The sequence below is a fragment of the Rhinatrema bivittatum genome, chromosome 8 (assembly GCF_901001135.1).
Source record: "Rhinatrema bivittatum chromosome 8, aRhiBiv1.1, whole genome shotgun sequence".
Taxonomy (NCBI): domain Eukaryota; kingdom Metazoa; phylum Chordata; class Amphibia; order Gymnophiona; family Rhinatrematidae; genus Rhinatrema; species Rhinatrema bivittatum.
The window spans coordinates 33,369,902-33,391,963 of NC_042622.1; the positions used below are offsets into that span (position 1 = coordinate 33,369,902).

General features: G+C 44.4%; 1 protein-coding gene across 5 annotated transcripts in view; it reads left to right on the plus strand.

The window, feature by feature from the left end:
* SULF2 (sulfatase 2) overlaps window positions 1-22,062 on the plus strand; it is a 371,939-nt gene that overhangs the window by 171,419 nt on the left and 178,458 nt on the right. Inside the window, exon 4 of one of the 5 annotated variants that reach the window (XM_029611055.1) lies at window positions 16,243-16,379. The exons of the other annotated variants lie outside the window; for them this stretch is intronic. The gene's annotated coding sequence lies outside the window, so the exon portion shown is untranslated. The remainder of the gene's footprint in view (window positions 1-16,242; window positions 16,380-22,062) is intronic. 5 annotated transcript variants of the gene reach the window in all.

Below are 22,062 nucleotides of genomic sequence, written 5' to 3' on the forward strand. Positions count from 1 at the left end.
TTAGGCCTATTGTGATGTGTGTTGGGCGAGGACTTGACCCTTCGAAATCCCCAAAACACTTCCTATTAGGAGAATGCCTCACCTCAGACACACATGGAGATCATAAACAGACCCTCACCAAATACAGAACAGAGCAACCATGAAGTAGAAATACAAACACGCAGACAAAAACTGAACTGGAGACCCCCAAGAAGCCAGCATCTCGTGAGAATACGGGAAGTTCAGGAGGAGCTGAAGGACGGCGTTTCCTCTGCTGTGGCCTCCTTCTTCAGCTGCTGGAGGAATCAGGTCCACCAGCGGCACCACGGGCGGCCTCCTTCCACCACCGGTGGCATTGGGTCCACCGGCGGCAACAGGCCTCCTCTTCTGCAGCCACCGGCGGGATCGGGTCCACCGGCGGCAGCACGGGCCTCCCCCTGCTCCTGACGCTGCCCCACCGGTTGTGCCGCCCTCTGCAACTGCACAGTTTGCACACCCGGTGGCACAAGTCCTGGGCAGGAGGAGGTTTACAAGTGAGACAATCAGGAGAAAATAGGGCAGTACTCCTCAGTACTCTTGCAAGGATACCTGTGCAGCATTCACCTCCCGCCAGCAGGGGCCCTGAGAGGGCCAGGTTACCTGTTGATTTGGAGATCCTGCTGGCAGTCATTTTCTTAGCATTGTCTCTGCATATAAGCCTGTCCCACACTGAGCCCTTTGCCTCAGCATTGCCTCTGCATACTGTCCCACACTGAGCCCTTTGCCCACACTTTTCTTAGCATTGCCTCTGCATACTGTCCCACACTGAGCCCTTTGCCCACACTTTTCTCAGCATTGCCTCTGCATACTGTCCCACACTGAGCCCTTTGCCTCAGCTTGGTCTGTTGTGCTCTTTGTATCTTATACCATAGCCTGAGTGCTTGCCTTGCCTGTGGCTCTGTTTAGTGGCCTTCTCTTAAAGTCCTGTGTGTTTAATCTGCTTGGTCTTGCCTGAATCCTGCTGAACCCCAGACAAAAAAACCCAACGGAACCAGCCTTCTGGTTCCGTTGGGTTTTTTTTGTCTGTCCCGTCTTGGTTTTGTTCTTTTGTCTGGTTTTGAGGCGTATTTTCCATTCTGTGCTGTTGGTGGGCACCCATTTCTTTCTTGTTTATTCCAGCAGCCTGCCCTGCCCTTGTGGGTGCCTGTTATGTACTTCCTGCAGCCAGCTCAACTCAAGGGGGAGGTGACTGGTCAGGCAGAAAATCCTGCACAGCCAGCTGTTCCCGGGTCCAGCCTGCTCCTGCTCTGGGGGTGACCCCTAACTAGCACCTCATGCCCTAACATCAAGCTGAGGCCCCAGAAGCCCTTAGGAGAGGCAAAATGCACCTCAGCAAGTCAGGATCACATTTTTCAGGCCTTGAAATACACCAAGTAGGGCATGCGCCTTCTCTAAGTTTTGCTCCTGATTCATAAAAACCTTTTACCCAGGATTCTGGCCTTTCTATGTCATTTTGGAATTGTAAGAAGTATCCAGTAACAAACCCAGACAGTGCTATATAAAGTGTGTTGTGCCTACCAGCAGCAACTGTGTCCTAGTGATTCATCAAAGTCTGCAACTCAGGTTTTTGGCCTGGAAAAGCCATTCTGGGACTATAAACGATGCCTAGTAAGGAATCTAGGATCTGCAAGGAACTGTGTAGCTTGCAGTACCTTGAAGCCAGTCTTGGTGGCACATGCCCTGGCTCCAAGTAATCCAGCACCTGCTTCGCCTGACCTGCTAGCCTGTGCTGAAACAATTTCAAGGCAGGATTCCTTTGAGGTGCCAGGGACTGGGAAGCAAGTAATGGGAACTATACAGAAAATCCAGACTTTTTTTAAGAAGATGGGTGTTAGGAGCTCTCATAGAGAAGCCTGTTTGTGTTCCAGCTCCAAAATCTGGGCCAAACCCAGTTCTTCATCTTAATCTCCACTCAGTACCTGCTTTGAATATCATGTCAGACCTTGCTTTTGATCCTGCCAAGCTAGATTCTGCTCTGTCTGGCAAACCAAACCCTGTTTGAGATTCCAGGCCAGGCTCTGCTCTAGTCTCTTTAATAGAAGAATCTGTTTCTGCTGGGGTCCTTCTGTCAGTGCTCCAGAAGCTGCATCTCTCCTTATTGAATTAGGCATTTCCACTCTGCAGCCTTCATTCCAGCCAGCTGATTCCACTCCTGCTGTGCAGACTCTAGCTCAGCCAGCTGCTTCAGACCTAGCGGCCCTGCAGTCGCCAGTCCACTCACCAGCTGTTTCACAGCCTGCTCCAGACCCTATACCAGCACCAGCAGCAGCTGTCACAGCCCACTCTGCATCCTCCACCTGCAGCAGCTTTTTCACAGCCCACTCTGCATCCTCCACCAGCAGCAGCTGTTTCACAGCCCACTCTGCATCCTCCACCAGCAGGAGCTTTTTCACAGCCCACTCTGCATCCTCCACCAGTAATAGCTGTTTCACAGCCCACTCTGAATCTAGTACCAGCACCAGCAGCAGCTGTTTCACAGCCTACTCCACATCCTCCACCAGCAGCAGCTGTTTCACAGCCCACTCTGGATCTAGTACCAGCATCAGCAGCAGCTGTTTCACAGCTTACTCTGAATCTTCCACCAGCAGTAGATGTTTCGCAGCGGTGCTCCACATCCTATACCAGCACTGATAGCAGCTGTTTCATAGCACGCTCTGCATCCAGCACCAGCCGCAGCTGTTTCACGGCCCACTCTGCATCCAGCACCAGCAGCAGCTGTTTCATGGCCCGCTCTGCATCCAGCACCAGCCGCAGCTGTTTCATGGCCCGCTCTGCATCCAGCACCAGCGGCAGCTGTTTTGCAGCCTGCTCTTCATCCTGTACCAGCACCAGCAGCAGCTGTTTCATGGCCCGCTCTGCATCCAGCACCAGTGGCAGCTGTTTTGCAGCCTGCTCTTCATCCTGTACCAGCGGCAGTAGCAGCTGTTTTGCAGCCTGCTCTTCATCCTGTAGCAGCTGTTACACAGTTTGTCCTACAAAATCCCACCCAGAGGGACTTTGCTGCAGGCCATGCTCTGTTCCAATCTGGCTTGTACTCTGTTCCGGTCTTGAATCTGAACTGGCTAGATTCTGTTCCAGACGCAATTCCAGATGCCATGGACCCCCATGTTCAACTGGGATTCGGGGGGGGAGGAGAGCTCCCTATGGGGGTGTGGAATCTGCCCTTTTTAGGAGGGGCAGTGTGAGGCCAGCAGGTGCCCTCAGTGGGTCAGGTTACCTGCTGCTCAGTCATCCAAGTCCTAATGCCTGGAGGTCCTGCTGTGGCCATGTTCTTGGAACTGACCCTGTAAATAAGCCAGTCCCATCCCAAGCCCTCGTCTCAGCTTGAAGTCTGTTGCACTCTGTATTGTGGCCTTTGTATCTTGTACCTTAGTTTTAGTTCTTGCCTCGACTGTGGCCTAGCTTAGTGGTCTCCTGTTCTGTTAAGTACTGTTTGTTTAGTTTGCTTGGTCATGCCTGTATCCTGTAGGCCCTAGTTTAGTGGCCTTCTGGATTTCTTGCTTTGTTTGTCTATTCTATCTGTGTTTGTTCTTTTGCCCTGTTTTGTGGGGCACGTGCTGTTTGTGGGCACTCTTTTTTTTTTTTTTTTTGTTTCTTGTTTATTCCAGCAGCCTGTCCTGCACATCTGAGGGCCTTTTTGTTCCTGTGTGCAACTCCTGCCAAGTCCCGCTGGCCACCAAAACCCTGAGAGCTCAACTCAAGGGGGAGGTGGCTGATCAGGCAGAAGACTCTGCATAGCCACAGTCCCTGGGTCCAGTCTGCTCCTGCTCTGGGGGTTAACCAGACAGCCTTTGTGGATCAGCAGGGTCCAAGCATGATGTTGTTTTCTCTGGCCCCAATATACCAGAGCAATAATGGACCACAGTACTGTGGAATGGGAAGAGGAGTGAGTATGGTGGGAAGGAGACGCTAAATTAATGTTTGTTTGTCTTTTTCATTAGTTTTTGAATGTTTTGTTGTAACTCACCTAGAATGTTAGAGTGAGTGATAAATATTTAAATTAAATTAAAACTAATGTAAGGTTGTACTTAGATGTAGCTCAGCTTAGATAAATGGACTTGGATTTTTAACTTTCGTATGTTGAATGGCAGTTAAGTAGTAAAGGCTATTTATTTATTTATTTATATTTGTTTACATGGCCTCACTATTAAACCTAGTATGAGTTGCAACCTCATGTCCCACCCCCAACAGCAAGATGTGATTCCACAATAAATACAGTGCAATGAAATAATAATTTAAAAAAATAGGGATCTGTATTTGTTTTAAAATGAATGCTAATCTGAAACAAAATGGACATTTTTATTTTGGTTCACTTTACCTTAAAACGAATGTGCAATCCCTCTGAAAATCCCCCCTAATTTTCAGGTTCATTTGTTTTGGAAAACAGTGCACTATTTTCCAATACAAATAAAAAATTAAAAAACATGTTTAAAAAGATCCAAAAATTGAAAAAAATGAACCGAAACAAAAACATTTTCTTGCACATCCCTAATCAAAATTCCAATAAAATATGACTGACTTTTGCCCTTTGCCTCTAGGAAATTCTGTATGGCCCAAATTAGAAACATCTTGGTTGTTTCTAACATCCTACCAGGAGATCATCAGATGTGTGACCAAAAATCATATCAGAAATCAGGCCACTAGAATTTTTGCCAATCATTTTATCCAGAAATGAATTCTAGTAATTGAGTTCAAAGCAGTGTAGGACAAGTGTGGATGAATGAAATTTCAAACCTTTTCCATTGGAAAGGAAAGAGTACAGCTAGGGGTCATGGTTTCAAACTCCAGGGGGGAGGAATAAGAACCAATCTCAGGAAATATTTCTTCACAGAGAGGGTGGTGGATGCCTGGAATGCCCTTCCAGAAGAGGTGGTGAAGAAGAGAACAGTCCATGAAGTCAAAAGAACATGGGACAAACATTATAGATCCCTAAAGGCATAAAGAAAGGGACGGTGTAACATTTCTGCATGGAGGTAACCTGCACGGAACAGCAATTGCCACCCTTAACAGAATCATGGGGGTAACCTGCATGGAGCAGCAGTTACTACCCTTAACAGAACACATGGAGGGTAACCTGCACGGAACGGCAATTGCCACCCTTAACAGAACACATGGAGGATAACCTGCATGGAGTGGCAGTTACTACCCTTAACAGAACACATGGGGGGTAACCTGCACGGAGCGGCAGTTACTACCCTTAACAGAACACATGGAGGTAACCTGCACAGAACGGCAGTTACTACTCTTAACAGAACACATGGAGGGTAACCTGCACAGAACAGCAGTTACTACCCTTAACAGAACACATGGGGGTAACCTGCACGGAGTGGCAGTTACTACCCATAACAGAACACATGGAGGTAACCTGCACAGAACGGCAGTTACTAACCTTAACAGAACACATGGAGGGTAACCTGCACAGAACGGCAGTTACTACCCTTAACAGAACACATGGAGGTAACCTGCACAGAACGGCAGTTACTACCCTTAACAGAACACATGGAGGTAACCTGCACAGAACGGCAGTTACTACCCTTAACAGAACACATGGAGGTAACCTGCACAGAACGGCAGTTACTACCCTTAACAGAACACATGGAGGTAACCTGCACAGAACGGCAGTTACTACTCTTAACAGAACACATGGAGGGTAACCTGCACAGAACGGCAGTTACTACCCTTAACAGAACACATGGGGGTAACCTGCACGGAGTGGCAGTTACTACCCATAACAGAACACATGGAGGTAACCTGCACAGAACGGCAGTTACTACCCTTAACAGAACACATGGAGGTAACCTGCACAGAATGGCAGTTACTACCCTTAACAGAACACATGGAGGTAACCTGCACAGAATGGCAGTTACTACCCTTAACAGAACACATGGAGGGTAACCTGCACAGAGTGGCAGTTACTACCCTTAACAGAACACATGGGGGGTAACCTGCAGGGATCGGCAGTTTCTACCATAAGCAAATTGCTGGGCAGACTAATGGACCATTTGGTCTTTTTCTGCCATCATTATACTATGAAACTATGTTACAAATAAATTAAAACAGAAGCGATCAGTGGTGAGAGCCTAAATATTGCAGCTGCCCTACAAAAGAGTCTTTGGCACTTCCTGTTGTAGCTGAGTAACATTTGACTTTGCTCTTGTCATGTTCAGGTTCAGAATGAAACTGATATGCATTACTGCACAAAATGAAATGAATCCGGAGTGGTTTCCCTGGTGGAGGGAGCATGCTGCTGAACTAACTCAAATGAAAACACACTGCCTAATGGTGCACCATTGTTTTGACAGTAAGCTCATATGGATTTGATTAGAAATGACAGAAATGCATTTTTCTACTGACCTTCCTTGTAGCTATTAGTGGGACAATTCTTTCTCCCCCCGACCCCCACGCCCTTACTATAATCTCTTCATCAGGTCCATTAGAAGCACCTAAACCTTTTTCTTTGCGCATTCACAGTCAGGCCGATGCAATATAGTGCGCTCAGGCCAGCACTCTGGGTAGCACTCTATTGGATGTGCTTTTTTGGACGCGCTAAAAGAACCCCCGATGCAATACGGGAATGAGAGCATCCAAAACGCGCATCTAATCGAGTGCATAGCAAACAGCCCTCATCACGTGCAAATTCCATGTAGATGAGGCTATTAGCTATTGCCTAACGATGCCAAAAATTGCTTCGCGGCCAGGGTGCCCATTTTAACATGGCAAATTTAACGTCTGCCTGGGAGCAGGCGTTAAACCATGCTGCGCTCTAGGGCTGACGGAAAAAAAACAAAAAAATCCTGCTTTCTTTGATTCCTCATATTAGTATCGTCGCGATACTAAGTAGGAGGAGCCACAGAAAGCAGAATCATGCAACGCTCAAGAGTTCAACAAAAAAAAATCTGCTTTCTGTGGTTCCTCATAGGGGGAACCACAGAAAGTAGGCTCCCCAAGGTCTGGCCCAATCGGAACCCCTGCCAGCCCGACACATGTCAGTGAAAGGACCAATCCCCTTTCAGAAGGCTGTCCTGAAAGGGGATTGGTCCTTTCACTGACAAATGAAATTACCCATTGCGCATCTCTTTCAGCACGGCAGCTCATTTGCCTGTTGCATCAGGTGACCAGGAGAGGTGGGTGTGCATGTGTTCAAAAACCTTTGCCCAGTTTGGACACGTTTTTTACGCAATGATATTGCATCAGCCTGATCATAACCACTGACATGCAGGAACTTGTTTGCCGTGTTTCCTCTAACTGGCCATAGTTTCAACTTTATATGCAGTCCGATGTCAGTTCGGGCCATAGAAAGAGGTTAGTTACAATATATTTTGGAAGCAAAAGAAAATCTCACGTGGAGCTAGCCCAGTGGCAATGCTGTGCCATGACAGGAATCCTGGATTTTATCCCTGGTCCAGGCTTCTTCTTCCTGTGTGAGTTAGGGTGGGATGCTGCAGAGGCAGTGTTTACAGCTCCTGAGGGAGAGGGAGTCTATGGCATTGTGCAATGGTGACACCTAGTGGCCAGACTCAGGATCCATATCACTGCATTCCAGAGGAAGCCATAGTCTGTTTCCCTTGGCTAAGGATTGTCTCTGCAATGGCCGAGCTAAGTGAGTTGGGAGGGGCTCATAAACTGGTGGATTATCTCCCTGGTAGTTGTGAATGAAGGCTGTATGGCACCATAGCCCAACAGAAGCTGGTTCTGATTGAACTGGAAGCTCAGAAGGGAGTGGAAGGAAGCTTCCAAGCCAATTTTAAAAATTCCATGTATCTGACTCATGGAAACATTCTTATGCTTGTATAATAACATGATGTTTTATTTAAAAACATAAAAAGGATAATATTTGAAAGGTTTTAGAAACCAGCACAACTCTGAGAATGGATACATTTCAGAGGAGCAATAGAATAAAGTGGACAACCAGTGTCCTATTTCAGGGGTGAGCAAAAACTGGGGTGCTTGAAAATTCCTGAAGGGGGGGGGGCCACTGACTGCCCAGTCAGGGAAGAAAAAATGGCTTATGCTGTCAAGTCTCAGTGCCATGGAGGGAGGAAGCAGCCGGAACGTAACGATATCACTGTAAGCATGCCAGGGCTTAGCTATGCGTCTCTTTCGGTGGGCCCAAGTGAGGAGCCGTTTCCTCCGAGGCAGAAGTGCAGACGGGAGCAGCCACTGTGCTCTTACACAGCCCTGGAAGAGTTCCTGCTGCCACTGACCCCCTGACCCAGGGAGAAAGATCACCGCTGTCGCCCACCTGGGCGAAATGAAGTGGTGAAGTCAGGGAGGGGAACGGGCAAAGAGGCCAGAGAATGAAGAGGTGGAGAGGAGAGAGGGAGAAAGTGGGGAGGGAAGAATAAAGGCAAAAAGTGTAAATTAAAAAAAAAAGTTAAATAAGAAAATGAAAACATGAGAAAATGAAAAAAAAATGAGCAAACTAAGAAACATACAAAAATAGAGTGGAAAAATAGGAAAGATGAGTGAAAACAGGAAAAAAGAAAAGGGAAAATAATTGGACAGGGTGGAATGGAGTTTTTCTCAGCTCCTAAAAAATGTTGGCACCTAGGTTTTTTGAAAACCTTTCCATCCCTTTCCTTTGTGACCTGTGTGCCTGGGAGTGGTATGGAGTGTGTTTCTCTGCTTGTCTGATGTGCTTTGGTCTGTCTGCCTTTGCCTCTCTGGGTATGGGTATGGTGTGTCTATGCCTTTCTGTATGTCTGAGAGAGGCATAGGCACTCCACACCCAGACAGAGAGAATAGTTTTTTTCATTAGTGCGGCATTAACACGAATAGCGGGGCTATAATTCAAATGCTCATCTCTTGGGGCAGCCCATGTTTGATTGAGTAGGTGATTAATAAGTACTTAAAAAATAATGTTTTTAAAACAAAGCTCATTGATATGCAAAAGTATGCTAATGAGCTCATTGGTGGGGAAGCGTGGCTTCCATAAAGCCGCATTAATCCTGCCAATGAGCAAAACTTAACTCCAGCTCAAGAGGCACGTGCTGATCCTTAGCCCAGCCACGGTTAGTAAAACTGCAGCTAGCCCAAAGTTTGTCCCTCACCCCTCCTCCTGGTACACACACACACTCTCATACACTCACACACACACACACACCCTCCCCCCCCCCCAGCAGAGTTAAAGAACCCCAATGTAACAGCCTCCTCCCTTCCACCCTCTTATAACACCCCTTCCCTTCATATATCCATAAGTATTGTCGATATGTACGTTCTGTTCTGTCGGAGCTGAAAGTTATGCATCACTGCAAAGGGTTGACCTTCCTTTTAGGGAGGGGAAAGGTGGTGCTCACACAGAGTCTGCCGGACGGTTTTAGGAGGTGATACAAGGGAAGGGGTGAGGGATCGCTCACTGTGGACCAGTTAGCCATGTGCCCCGGCTGTGCAGCGTGATTAGCAGGTGCTTGGAGGACTTCCCGATGATAGACGCATTGTAACCCACTCTATATGCATTCATTTTCCCTCCAGTTCTGTTCCTTTAGAGCGCAACCCTGTGCAGACCTTTGTAAAATAAACTGATTTCACAGAAGAATTGCAATGCATTGAGGCTGATTACTAAGTTGAGTGAGGGTTTTCCCCCCCCCCCCCCCTTTCTTTTGTTAGTTATCAGCCTTGCTATTGCTGAAAAATGAAAAGAGCAAAATAAATGATCAAAAGGTTCTTTGTGATTACAAAGGCGGGTAAATATGTAATATCTGGTGTTAGTAGTCAAATGCATACGCTGTGTGTATTCCCACCTATTTTGTTTCTCCTAACATACAGACAAACAAACAAAATATTTTTTTTCAATTGATTTATTAGTGAAGTTTCAGAGAATATTTAACATGCTGTATTCATTTAAAAATAATGAAATAGGGCTAGGCTAATGGCCTGTAGGATACCGGTAGGGAATCCTGACCATGGCTCTACAGCAGCACCTGTGAGCAGGGCCTGGATGGAGAAAAATCCCTGGTGGCCATAATGAAAGCTCCTGGTGCAAATAGGGTTAGCGTATGTTTCAACTAGACAGAGAAAAGCAAACAAGTCTAGGGGGAAAAAAAAGTTGAAGAAATGTATGCTTCCAGCCCAACACAAAGGAGGGCATGTTTATGAAATTGTCTTGAGTTTTGAATGCCGGTTCCCACCCGCTTCTGCAAATTCAGGATTGGGCCTGTTCCCCCCAGCATATCCGCCCTGTTCTGTCTCCCTGGACGGATCGGGCTGAAAAGTGGCAGGCATACTGGAACCTGTCTACAAACCTCCTCTACCGAACTTCAGCCAGTCCATCCAGGGAGAAGACCCCCTGATACTGACAGACGGCCAGACGTGGCCACAGCGAAAGGCACTTTGCACTAACAAAACACGGCTGAAAAGAGAGAAATGAAAAGCTGTGAAACCGAAGTACGTGGACCACAATAAATCCAGTCTGCCGAATATCCATCAGAAATCAAATTGGGAGATGTTATATGAATCAGTTTGTTTATAACCTGCACTGTTGAATTGGATGAGCTGGTACACATGGTAATTTTGGACCAAGATACAGGGAGCATCAAGTTTACATTACCCATTAATGAGTTGATTTTCAAAGGAGTTGCACATGTGAAAATTAGCATGAATGCGTGCAAGTAGCTTGTACTTGGGTGCATGCTATTTTGTAAACATCAAACGTCTGTGTGTATTTGTGGTTTCGCGTGCACATATAGCACTGCAAAAATAGGGGCAGTCTAGGGGTGTTCTGGGGCAGAGCCAAGAGGTACGCACGTAAGCTGCTAAAAAGATTTACGGGAACACATTAGGGACTTAGCTGCACAATTTTACACCTGATAATTATCTAACACAATTGATCTCAGACTCGTCTTGGTGAACGGTGAGGGGGGGGAGTTCAAGGTGAAATAATAAGAGGGTCTCAATGAACTGGAGATAGAGTGGGTGAACTGGTGCAGGTATTTACACACTGGTGATTTCAAGTACTTGCACATATTTAAAAATATATCTGCCTCCGCGTATAAATCAGGGCTTTACGTGAACAAGTTATATATATTTTTTTTTTGTGCGTGAAATATACACGTACATGTTCATAAAATCGGTAGAAAAAGAGAGAGGACATAGGCATATTTTATAATGTGCAGGTATTAAAATGCTATACTAGATCTCCGTGCACGCGTGTGTATGGGGCCCGAGGAGTTCTTTGAGAGCTACCCTCTAAAAGAATCATTTTAAAAGCCATTTTTACAAGTAAAACAGTGCTTTACCCATGGAAACAGGCTTCTTCAAAATGTCCGGCAAATAAATGGTTCAACATCAGAGCTGATGCAAGCTTTTTGGCTGCCCTGTGTGAACAATTACTGTGTGCCCCCTCCTGGTTTATTTTGTTTTTTAATGCTTACATTTTATTGTTTTTCTGATAGCCTGTTTCTATTGTGTGTTGCTTATGTCTCTCTCACACTCTGTCTTACTTTCGCTCAGTCTTGCAGTCTATCTCTCACACTCTGTCCCTTGCTCAGTCTCTGTCCTGGGCTCTCCTTTCTCCACCCAAAAAAGCTCAGTTCCCCGCGGGTCATCCAAGCTTTAACTATTGACATTACAACAAGCCAGACTCTTGTTTTGCAGTGCAACAATGGAAAAATAGAAAAATCACCATTCCTTATAAAACATTAAACAAGAAATATAAAACATTAGTTCTAAAAGTAAAACCATAGTAACAAAAAGAATAAATATTCACATATATGCTATCTTATAAACCTCAAAATACACATAAGCAAGGGTCCGTGAGTAAATTTGTGCACGTCAAAAGGGGGTGGGACTGAGGCATTCTGGGGCAGGGACAACATTTTACTCATGTAAGTTGCTATTTTATATTCCTCTGTCTTACTTATCAGAATAAGTAGCTCTGTTTGAGACTTATCTGACTTAGCCAGATAAGTAGTGTTTTAAGACTTATATGGCTAAGTAGTGGCTTTGCAGCTACCTAGACAGATAAATTGAAACTTATCTGGATAAGTGCAATATGTATTTGCACGTTACTTTTACAGGTGCATTTGTGTGGCAGGGTACATTTACACATTTTATCTACGCAAAGGTTCTAAAATATGGGAGTAGATTTTCGCACATCCATATACACATGTATATGTGCGTGCCCACAGCTATATGGAAGATATTCTCCCTGTGTTTAAACGTTTCTGTACCGGTAGTTTTGTTGGGATAATTTGAAATTGCTGCAGAATATGTAGGTAATTGAATTCAATTTTAAGTGGGCGGTTACAAAATTACCCCAGAAGAGCAGACTTTTCAATACCTTTTCCATGAGTGAAAATAACATTTTACCCATGGGAATAAGGGCTTTTGAAAACTGCCCACACCTAATGAGGGGCAAAATAGCCTGGATACTTTGAGCACATTCTTTGGAGGCATTCCCAGGAACAGGGAAAGGGCGGGCTGTGCAGCTAAATGCGTAGCTTCCAATGGAAAAATTCCCCAAAGAGAAAGCAGGCTCCAATCTCTATGGGTAATAATCAAAGCAAAACTACCTCCATAATTTAGCTTTGACTATTGTTGCAAATCCCATGAGTACCAGGGTCCCAAGGGGTTTGCACAAATATGTGGTTTGAATATTGCCCCCTAAGCTTTCTACTTGAGAAGAAGGTATGTAAATGAGATTTTTTTTTCTTGATTATATTTTACATTTTCATCTTTCCAAATGTAAACTTTGCTCTCTTGTGCTAGTAATTGGCTTCCAGTAAAGGAGAATAAACCAAAAAAGGGACCATTTAGTCTTTTGGCTTCAAAGTAAAGACTTTTTTTTTAAATGATGATTTTTTTATAGCTGGCAAAATTTCCGTATTGTTTTAATCTTGATATCCACACGGCACTGCCAAAGACACTGGGTGAGCTTGCACTAAAGGAATAGGGAAAATCGAACTGGGGTAGAAAATGCTCATGAAACAGCAGCCCTAGTCTTTTAATAAAGAGACACAGCTCTACTTTTCGCTCCTCCCAGACTACCAACACTCTCTCTTTTATGGCCCGTCTGCTTTATTTTTTGTTTTTTTGGGAAAGCGAGTAATAAGTACACATAAAAGAAAAAGTTGGAGGGTCTCTTCTTTGGTAATAAAGTATTGTGGTAACCTCGTTAGTTCGTTAAGAAATGTGGAAAGAAAGGGCAACAAACAAGATGAAGGGTGAGACCTTTTTATTGGACTAACTTAATCAAATGTTATGTGGGTGAACCCTCGTCATGCACGCCGGATGGAATCCGGAAGAGTTGGAAACGAGCTTGCTGTAACATAGTACATGGTGGCAGATAAAGACCCACACGGTCCATCCAGTCTGCCCAATAACTTGTGTAGGGTAATATCTGCCGTTCTGTGCAGGTATCTCCATGCCAAAATGTTATACTTAGGGTCGGTAACTTTCAAACCGGTGCGCGTGCACATATTTGTGCGCAGATATCGGAATGCGCCCAAATAGGCGGCCATTTTATAACTTATGGGTGCACATGCGCTCATGTTTGTTTATTTATTTATTTATTGTTTTTATATACCGACATTCGATCGAGATATCACATCGGTTTATATATAACTAAAACAAATAAGACATAACCTGCTTATTGTACATTGTAACATGATAACAGTTTGTAACATGGTAACAGGTAGGAACGAACAATTGACTATACATGGTAACTGATGAGAACGAACAATTGACTGTACATATGGCTAACTAAATAGCCTGATCTGCTTGTTTACATTGTAGGAAGGTAACTGTGAACAACGAGGAAGAGAGATATTTATAGGAATGTTCTAAAATTGCACTGCGGATATGCTATGAAGAATACTAACGAAGGGAGTCTTTGGGAAAAAAAGATGTGTAGAGGTTCTTGAGGTTGGGAGAGGAGAGTAGGGCGAGGAGGGAGGAGGTGGGTAGGAGGGTAGGAGGGTGAGGCAGAGTGAGGGGCGGGGCTGTGGGTGGCTGTGGGAGGGGAGTTGTTTCAAGGGAGGGTTGTGTGCAGGGGGTTGTGTGCAGGTTGGGGGTTGTGTGCAGGTTATAAAATAGCCTGGCTTGAGCACACATGTGCACCAAATTTTAAGTGGGTGCATGCATGTGTGCACAAATCCCACTTCTACTGCGTAAATAGGGGGGATTTTAAAAGGGACACGCCGTTCCCAGTTTTACCAGTTCATCCCCAGTTCACCCAGTTAAGAGAGAGATCCTCCAACTGCCTGGTTTGATAGCCTCCCGCCCCTGCCCCCAGTTAGCCCTGACTCTTAAAACCCCGTAGATCTTCCTAGTTTTCTTTAAATTTTAACTTACATGGCATCAATAGCAGAAGTAAAGTTACTCGGTAGTCACATCAGTATTTACGTGCACATCTTAGGTTCATGCCCCATGCCCCACTCCTTTTTGGAAACTTTCGAGATGTGTGCACCGCAGTAGATAATGCGCGTATGTTGACGACTTTTAAAATCCGCTCGGCGTGCGTGAGCCTGAATTCTTGGCGCATCCCCTAATTAATGCGCACATCAGGCTTTTAAAATTCATCTCAGAGTTAACATAGGTGATCTTCTTTTTTCCATTTCTATCCTCTAGTCTCTAGAGATCCCCATTACTGTTCTCATCTTCACCACCTCCTTTGGGAGCATATTTCATGCATCCACAAAGAAATACTTCCTGACATTGTTTCTGAGTCTGCCCTTTTGGAGTTTCATATCATTACCCCTAGGTCTACAGCTTTCTTTCCATTGGAAAAGGTTTCATTCTTTCAGGTATATAAAAGTCAGTATTATGTATCCCCTGTTTCCACATATTTAGATTCCTTCAGCCTCTGCTCGTAAGTCATTTGGTGCAGACCCCACACTATTTTGGTCACCTTTCTCTGGACCACTTCCATCCTGACTCTAATCTTTCTGAGATAAGGGCTCCAGAACTGAACAATGTACTCCAGGTGAGGCCTCACCAGGGACCTGTACAAGGGGTCTTTATTGCCTCCTTTTTCCTGCTGGTCATGCATTTCTCACCTATATCTTGTTTGCTGAAGTCTATTTCTACGTGTTCATTTTAATAATATTTTTCATGGTTATATTTAGGGAACAGAGCAGGTATTGCAAAGAAAAAAAGATAATCTGAGGAGGGCAGTAATGTGGGGGGAGGGGTTTATTGGAGGGAGGTTTTTGTTTTGTAGTTTTATGTTGATTTTATCTGCATTATTATGTGGGGTTTTTTTTTTTTTAATGGATGTTGTATTTTTGTTTTGTGCACTGCTCTGGCCAGATCTGGTATATGTTCAGCAGTATAGAAGAATTAATACTAAATAAATAAATCACATTCAGACAGTATTCTAAAGATGATAGAGTGATCTTTAATATATTGTAGATGAATGAAAAGTTTGAAAAATCAAACTCTCTAGAAATCAGTATCCATTCAGGTAAATAGATCTAATTCCAGAAATCAAAATTGTAGAATAAGCAGTTGAGGATTGCTCTTAAATTAACTGTTTGCTGGGTTCAGAAGAATGCTGACTCATCACTCTATGTGCGGGTTTGAAACTCTGCCCCGTTTGGAAACTGAGGCTGTGCTTGCTCCTTGTGATTCCCTGCCTTGCTTCCTGCAAGTTAGGTGACTGTAATTGATGTCAACTGCGAATGATGTCCGTGAACTTGAAACTCTGTTGTTTATCTACAAGAGACCTTGAGCGTGTGATCTGCTAGCACAGCCATGGCGGTATGCATTACGGTCGTAGTGTGCGGGTATCACCAGGGGACATAAATTGGACCCATTAGAATTAGCTGGAGAAGAGAGAGTGATGCATTATTAATTGGCGCGGTCATTAAAAGGCTGTAAAGAACCTAAAAGAGATACAAAGTCAATATTCAGGCAGCAGAAATGATGGGCAAAAATGCGTGCAAAGACCAATGAACGCGCTCTGCGCCGGAGGTCATTAAGCCCTGGGCAATTATACGGAGTTTTATGACTCTGTGGGTGTAGTTAAACTCGTTCTGACATTGTAACAATATGTTCAGATGGAAATTTTATGATTTCTGCAGCAGCAATCATTTTCAGATGACTGCCCAAAGACCAAAATAGCTTAATAGATTACCTACAGAAGAGCTTCCAGCTCTTTGTCCTAAGTAGATGTGAAAGTGGCTATTTTTGCCAAGTAAATGTTAAAAGAACCTGTTAATAATCTGAGAGCCCATAGCATGAAGGACTGGAGAATGAACATTTAATTAAGAGTTGCTTTTTTACCAGAGAAACAGTCCTGCTGAGATGTGTGTCACGGTGAAGAATGGAAGAGCTCAGACACTGCGAGCACACATCGCCAATTAATGACTCAAGAGCTGTCTCCCCGGTGAAGTTTAAATACATCGCCCCTTTCTTGCTGGCAGGTTTTTTTTTTTTGTCTTACTTTTACTTTGTCTCTAAAATGGCTTAATAAACCGAGTCCTTCTTCATGCCGTACTCCTGTTTAAAATACCGGGCAGGAATCCCGGTGGCTACTGTGATACCCGGGCTTCTGAAAAGAGAATCGATATTATTTTTACACAGCGGTGGAGAAGTCTAGTTCCAAATTTCCAGAACAAAAAGATTGTTTTCTTTAACATTGTTTTTTTTCTTCTATATTAAACTTTCCATAGTATGCGCAACAATGAGCTAGCGTTTGATTTTTATGTTTGGGGAAATTGAGCTGTGAAGAATTTTGGAACGGAGTTTGGTATCAAGATTCGAAGAGTCAAAACCAAAAACAAAACCAACCCAAAGACATTTGTGAAGAGTTGGATAAAGATCGTCTTAGCATCACCTACCATTGTGAACAGAAAACGAACAGATTTCTGGAATTCTTGTTTACCAATAAAATCCTTATATTATTAATAATGCAGTTCCTCCTCATACAGAACAGCAATTTAAGTCACAGGATGGCATTTGATCCTAGTACCAGCAGACATCAGAGGATGAGAGATTATATCCAGGGACATCTGAAGGGACAGCATTGGTAAATTAAGGTGAAGCACAGATAGAATATGGGTCATCTTGTCTGCCCTATGTCTTGCCTGTTATCTTTGCTGTATGCCCTCAGTTGATTTCTGTCTTACTCTTCACAACTAACAGCCAAGTAAATGACGGCATATAAAAACTGAAATGTCACACCCAGTCTGCCCAGTAACAATTTGCCCGCTTTGGCTAGATGCCCGCGCACATTTCCATATGGAACCCAACAACCGCTTCCTCATCACCCAACCTCTCAGTGCCCCTCTGTGCAACTCACCCCAGTGCTTCCTCATAGATCCAATGGAATCCCACCACTGCTTTTTAGGATTTAACCACCATGCCATGACTTCTTGAAAGCGCAATAGTCTTATCACTGCTGTTTTGGGTTGTCACTGCAGGTTACCCCAGTTCTTCTTTGCCATACACACTCTAGGTATCCTGAGCTTATCCCATGCTTTTTTGAGTTTCATTATCATTTTTGTCTCCACCGCCTCCTCAAGAAGAGAATTCCAGGCATCCATCACCCTTTCCATGAAAAATATTTCCTGGCATGGTTCCAGTGTCTACTGCCTTGAATCTTCATATTGTGACCCCTAGTTCTAAAATGTCCTTTCACTTGAGCGAGGTTTGTTTCTTGTGCATTATTAATGCTGTTCATATATTTAAATGTCTCTTTTTTTTGTATCCATCCCAGGCCTTCTTGATTTCTGTCCAGCATCTCCCATGGGGAGGATATTGCATGCTACAGCCCTGACTTTTTTATTCCATTGCATGCATGGAAGTAAAATTTTGATTTTGCAAATAAAAGCAAGTCTTGCATGCAATGCAGGTAAAAGCATCCTGACTCCACCTGTGACCCAGCAGGATCCCAAAGAAGAGATCCAGTCCTTCTTACTCATAACCAGGGATAAGCAGTGGCTTTTCCCGAGTCTGCCTGGCTAATAATGGCTTCTGGGCTTTTCCTCCAGGAAACTCGTCTCGACCCGCTACACATCTCATGTGGTCACAGCCGCCACTCCTCTTTCTCCGATATGCTCCTCGGTTGTTCTTGCTGTACCCACCCTTCACATGTGCCAGCGTGATACCTGTATGTAGTTCTGATAAGGAACAGCACAGCAGCCCCTTTTTCTCCCTTCCCTTCCACTCCCCACAATTCACCAAGATCCGTACTGGTGCAAGTGATTAAGTAGGTGGAAAACTTTAAATATCTCCTTAGAAATAAAATAAAAATTAGAATGAAAAAAGGAGATCTACATTATTATTATTACAATTTGTATTTATTGTGTTTAACTTTTTATCCAAAGGAAGAGAGAGAGAGAGAGCAACTCGTACTTATCTGAAGCTCAGTTTGACAAGACTCTTTAGTGCTGTCTGTTGTTAAAGAGGAATTGATAGATTTTTCTCCGTGTAGTCCGACTCCTAAACAACTGTTTACAAACAAGAACAAGGTGGAGAAGTTTCCTCGATATAGATCATGCCTCTTAGATCTCAAACATAGGTGATGCATTAGAGGGAAAAAAAAAGAGAAAGGTAATGAACTGATACAGTCCAGGTTTAAGATGCAAACCAATTAAATTTATTAGGGGGTGTGTAATGCTGTCTAACCAGCTGGAACAAAATGAGTGGTTACCTCTGGTCATGTCAAGACTGCACGCTCATCACCTGAACATTTGTTTTCCAGTTCCTTTTTTTATTATTATTATTATTTTTAGCTCCTAGGCTAAAGCATTTTTAAAAACAAAACAGAACTACAAATCCCAGCATGCTGTTCAAAACCAACCCACTGTTTTTGGCATCATGTTTACCATGCTGACATAGGATAGAGCAGTTGCTCAGGAGAGATCAAGGTGCCAAAGTACCTTCCCCTAACTACCAGCCAGCCTTTTGTGAACCAATTTGTTGCAGGTAGCTAGCGTCTGGTCTAGATGTAGCAGCTCTACGAGCGGTGAGTCAAAGCAAGCCCCTCTTACTGGCCAAACAATAGAAACTCAATTATTTTCCCCCACTTAAAGAGGGTGCTTTACAGCCCTTAGTACTGCTTTGTCTTCATTGCTGTGGAATTTAATATATAATAATGCATTTCGTTCATCAGTGTGCTGGAAGCAGCTCCCAGGAGCCTCTGTTCTATAAAAACAGAGAGAGTCTGGCCAAGTGAGGCAGAGCTTCCTAGAGTCATTTGATCTGGCGAGAACTCTTTGATAAGAAATTGGAAAAAATATCACAGATTTGATTTTATTTTCCTACTTAGCTGACATCTGAAATAGATGAGAATTACATGCGAATTACTTTAAAGAGGGCTTCTTGCTGCAAGAAATAAGGGGTCGATTTTCAAAGCAGTGTGCGGCTCCCGGCGCGCGCACATGGGTGCGCCGATTTTATAATATACGCGTGCACGTTATAAAATCAGATGGCCGCGCGTGCAAGCACACCAGATTTTAAAATCCATACGCACATGTGCAGATGGCACTTGCTGGGGGAAGGGGGGAGCGAATTTTCCATTAATACTCGTGGTGATGCAATCAGGCCTCCCCAAGTTCCCTCCCATTCCACCCCAATTAAGGAGCGGACTAGGAGGGATATTCTCTACCCCCGTGCCTAACCTTCCTTCCCTTTCTCCTTTCTCCTGACCCCCTAACCTCCTACCTATCTACTTACTGCTGCTCCGGAGCAGAAGTATTTTCCGCGTGCCGGCTGGCTGCAGGCGTGCTTCCCTGGGACAGCAGCTAATGGCCACTGTCCCGGCCAGCTTCAATCCAGCCCCATCCTTCCCCTCCCCACCAGACCACACCTCCTGGCCCACCCCTTTAGAGAGGCTCGGCACTTCTGCGCGTAACAGGGGTTCTGCACGGCCGGACCTGTTCTAAAATGCACGCGGTGCACGCAAGGCCCGGCCTTGGGCGTAACCCCTGTTTTTTTTTACACACGCGGGCCTTTGAAAATGTGGATTTAATTAGGGGGGTTCCCACTTCCTCAACCCCCTACCTAACCTTCCTCCCTTTTCCCCTCTCCACCCGACCCCTAAACCCCCCCCTAACTAACCTAATTTTTTAAATTTTTGAACTTACTTGCTCTCGCAAGCAGCAGTAAATTCCGTGCACCGGGGTTTAAAAATTAGCCCATTTATGCAGACAGTTTGAAAATTGCCCCAATGGAGACTTCCCATTTTGCTGGTGGTCTCCTGCAAAACATGCGCATTTAAACCCAAATTCTCAAAGGCCTGCCGCGTGTGAAGAAAAACAGAGGTTATGCGCAAGGCCGGGCCTTCGCCACGCACATTTTAGAATAGGCCTGTGCGCGCCCATGTCGGCGCGCACATTTTATAAAATCAGCGCGTCTATGCGCGCAAATGGACAACTATGCACTGTTTTGAAAATCGGCCCCTTATTTCTTGCAGAAAGCAGCCCTCTTTAAAGCAATCACATGTAATTCTCATCTATTTCAGATGTCAGCTAAGTAGGAAAAGAAAATAAAGTCTGTGATATTTTCCAATTTCTTATCAAAGCGTTCTCGCCAGATCAAATGATTCTAACAAGCTCTGCCTCACTTGGTCAGACTCGCGCATGCTATGGAATCGGAGCATCCATGTGCGCACGCCAGGAACCTCACGGTTCCTGGCGTGCGCACATGGACGCCCGCACACCACTTTTAAATTTTACCCTTAAAGTAGAGACCATGTATGTATATGTGTGTGTATGTATATGTATGTATGTATATTATGTGTATATGTGTGTGTGTATATATGTATATTTTTTTTACATATATATATGTATGTATGTGTGTGTATATATATATATATATATATATATATATATTTTATTTTTTTATTTTTTTTTTACCCAGGGGGGTTTGCTCCAGTTTTCATAAAAAAAGTGTACGTGTTGCATCTGCAAAGTACATGTGGCCACCTTCTCCTTGTGCAGGTGGGACATTTTACTGGAAACGAACACGCACAGGTTTTGAGAATGCTGCCTATGCAGCATATGTTTCCTCCTCCGACCTAAGTGCACACCCCCCCCCCCCCCCCCCCCCAGAAATCTCCCCTCTCTGTGCGGCTAAAATTCACTCGTGTTGTCGAACAATGAACAGGCTTTTCGTGACATTGAGGGTGAGCAATTTTCAGACAGGCAATTTTACGCAGGGAAAACACCCACAGAAATCGCTTTGAAAATTGTCTCATCTGTTGCTGAAGCTAATCAGTCTTCTATCTACAAATCCCTTCCAAATGTCACTGCGTATCTGGATTAATGCATAATTTTCTCTTTCGTCTGTTAGATTGTATCACTGTTAACGTGTTTAACGTGAACAATAGCATGTGACACATTTTCCCTGTAATCCACCTAGAATGATGTATGTTGCTATAGGCAGAATATTAAAATGTCTAAATAAATGAAGATTCTTACTTTACTTCCCAGTACGAGAGGCACAGGCAACACCGTTCATCATAAATCAGCCTGGTTTTCACTTTTGGGGTAACCAAATTAGAGGGGTTGAGAAACCGTAATTGTGATGCAAAATCCATCTGGATGCTAGCCATCTGACAGGGTTTAGTGCCATGGTTTTTAATCTGGTCCTCTGGATCCGCCCTGCTCATCCAGTTTTCAGGAGATCCAAAAGGCATATGTGCGAGATATTTTTGCATGCATTATCTCCATTGTACACAAATGTATCTCATGCATATTCATGGTTATCTTCAGGCTGGCAAGGTGGATCCCCAGGGACTGTCTTGAGAACCGCTGATTTTAGTCATTTGTGATCCAACATCTGAATAAAGTAGGTCGATTAAAATTGGAGGATGGGGCTGATGTTATAATTAGTGAGGTTTGGGTGGACCCTTGGACACTGTGGCAGCTGACTACGCCCACGGGGGAAGTCCCGTGAGGGGCCACAGGTCAGGCTCAGCTTAGGACACACAAACAACGATTGATCTTTTATTAAACAATGTGATGAAGCCACCAGAGGTGGCAGTAGTGAGCAGCAGAAGTAGCCCGGCTGGGCTAGTATCTCTCAGGCGCTGGAACAGCGACTCCTCCGGTAGCAGTGCTGTAGTGGAAAGAACTGAGAATAATGAGTACAGTGGAATAA